Source organism: Alligator sinensis, unplaced genomic scaffold (genome assembly GCF_000455745.1).
Source record: "Alligator sinensis unplaced genomic scaffold, ASM45574v1 scaffold872_2, whole genome shotgun sequence".
NCBI classification, from domain to species: Eukaryota; Metazoa; Chordata; order Crocodylia; family Alligatoridae; genus Alligator; species Alligator sinensis.
In genome coordinates this window covers 2,171,891-2,174,511 of record NW_005842132.1, presented here as the reverse complement: position 1 = coordinate 2,174,511, position 2,621 = coordinate 2,171,891, and the positions used below count along the sequence as shown (strand labels likewise).

At 58.9% G+C, this 2,621-nt stretch overlaps 1 protein-coding gene across 1 annotated transcript in view; it reads right to left on the bottom strand.

Annotated features, from left to right (window-relative positions):
* The window catches only part of PACSIN1 (protein kinase C and casein kinase substrate in neurons 1), a 48,277-nt gene extending 46,145 nt beyond the window's left edge, over positions 1–2,132 (bottom strand). Inside the window, exon 1 of the mRNA XM_025205842.1 lies at positions 1,932–2,132. The gene's annotated coding sequence lies outside the window, so the exon portion shown is untranslated. The remainder of the gene's footprint in view (positions 1–1,931) is intronic.
* Between the last annotated feature and the right edge of the window lie 489 nt (positions 2,133–2,621).

The following is a 2,621-nucleotide window of genomic DNA, read 5'->3' as shown; positions in this document are numbered from 1 at the left end:
ATTCCTGCTCCCTACATAGCACCCAGGCAGACAGCACCCCCCCCCGCCTAAGTCGGCATCCCAGGTCTGCTCTGCTTCCACTGGGAGGGTGTCAGTGGAGCCCCCTTTGCCTTCAGGAGCCCAGTTCAACCCATCAGGGCCCATCCTCAGCCTGGGGCTCCTGGGTGAGGAGCCTGTATTCTCAGTTTAACTCCTCCCGTGGTCTTAGGCTCCAAAACACCAGCCTGGTCTGAGAGCCAGGCCTCTCCCACATCTACCCACTGCTTTTCCTGTCTATTTAAGGAAGCGAGGGCCTATTTCAAAGGCACCTTACATTTTGGCCCTCTGTGCACAGCTCCAGCTTCCTGCCACCTGCTTCCTGCCCTTCACATTGGCAGGGAAGGGACGGAGCATCCCCAGGATGCAGGCGGCACTGGGGCCGGAGGAACCGTCTGAAGGGTCTCTTCCAGCTGGCAGAGCTTAGAGCCACCCTGGGTCAGTTTGCCTTAGAGGCAGAAAGGAGGAAGCAGAGGAATACGCCCCCGATGCCTCATTTGTACTAGGACAAATGTGGCAACATAGCATCACTGGCGCTTTAGACAGTGAACTGACTCTTCCCCATCCGTTGGGCATCCCCCCTCTGTCTCGCCCAGCTGCGGCAGTGCTAGCAGCCTCGCTGATCGTGCCCTGCTGTTTCTACTCTGCTTCGTTCGTTCTGTGGGGCTTTGCATAAAGCAGAAAGGATGCAGATTTGACAGCGTTCGTGGGTCGCTAGTTCCTAAATGCAGCACAGCTGAGCTCAGACCGGTGCCAGTTTCCCAGCCTTTGAGACCAGGGGGAAAAGGAAGGAGTGAACTGTGCTCTCTACAAGGGGGTCTGAAAGCCACAGTCCTAGGGATCGAATTCTGGTGCTGTGCAATGTGGCCATGCAATGGGGGCATGGACCTGGACCAGCATTTGGGTGCAGCTGTAATCCCAGGCAGCAGCAACCCCTTGCAGGTACCCTGGAGTAATCTGAGCTGGACTGTGCGTACAGGCCACTGCTGGAGCAGGGGTGTATATTAATGTAATTTAAGCAGCCCCTGCCTTAGGGTCAGGAGGGAGTCCTGGGGTGCAGAATGTGGGCCCAGGGCTCTCTCCTTCCCCAGCTTCACGTGGGGCTTTCTAACCAGCACCTTCCAGCCTTTGGCCCCAGGTAACAGCTGCTGGGCTATGTGTATGAGACCTGTTATCCACACATGTCCCATGCTCCACACAACAACGGATGTAAAACCATCCAGGTTTGGTATTACACTGGGCATTCACCTTATGCCCTGCTCCTTCTATGATCATTGTGGGCCTGATCCGGCCAGGGGCTGAGTGCCCACAGCTCCCACTGTGCCTCAGAGCCTTAGCCCCGGTGACACCTCCTCCAGGTCCTGCGCAGTTTGTGGCCCCTTTATTTAGGGCATTACACTGCTCCATGTGCAGCTGGGCAGTGCAGAACGGAGTCGTGGGGCCTGCTGTCCTTCTCATACCAGCAAAGTCACTGGGCAATGGCACCTGGGCTGAGCAGTTCCAGGTGGTGCAGCCGGATGCCCCCCGAGCACAGGGATGTCTAGTGGAAATTCAGCATGAGCAAGCGGGGAGCATGTCCCTAGCAAGGGATTGCCCATGCCAGGTGGGCGTGGATGAGGCTGCAGAGCTCAGGAGAAGAACCGGATACTGCCTTACCAGCTCTCCACTGCCACCAGCCCATCCCACTGCCACGTGAGAGTCCTCCCCTCTCCCTGGCATTCACTAACAGCAGGTCAACTGAAAGGTGGGAAAGCTCCCCCTGCCATAGCCGCATCTCTGCCACAGCTCACGTGGTGCCAGGGGGCACCCGCCTGGCTACAAAGCCGGACACCGCGTTGATGCCAGCTCCACCCAGCACTCGGCCTCGAGTGCCCGCAGCACCGCCTTGGACGTACCTTTGAGGAGGGATGGTGGAGGTCATCGGATCATGGGGGGCAAGGTGCCCACACCTGCCAGGGGCGGGGGTGCTCTGCTGGCGGACTGGCTGGCTGCCTGCGAAGCCTGCTGGGTCCGTCTCTCTGGCTCCGTCTGCACACTGGAAGGAAGGTCATAGCAGATGGGGAGGAGGGGGTAAAGATCAGCACGGGGATTAGAGAGGCATTTTTAGCCAGCCAATCCTGGGCCGGGCTCTGGGTAATGACTCTGACAGCGCAAGGTGAAAACACTACTGTGGGGAAGGCAGTAAATAAGCCTAGAGCTGCACCCGCCTGTCCTGTCCTGGGAGAGACACTTTGCAGTCCCACCCCCTGCCCCCATGGGCTTTCCCCCAGGGACCTTCCGTCCCTCGCTTGCCCTTCTCCTCCCTCTCTTCTTCCCACTGCCTCTTCTCGTTCCTCATAGCTTTTACTTCCCCTTCCTCGCCCTCCCCACCGCACGCACTCTCCCTTCCCCCAAGGCTCAAAGTCTCAGGCTCCAGGTCAGCTTCTAGCTGCACCTAAAGACACCCCCCTGCTCCCTGAGACGTTGAGTGGGGCTGACTCCGTGTTGCCAGGTCCCAGCCAGGTGCCCTTCCTGTGGGAAAGGGGGTTGAGCAAGGAGCAACCCCTGCCACCCCCTGTTGCACTCATTCTGGTGGTGGGGGACAC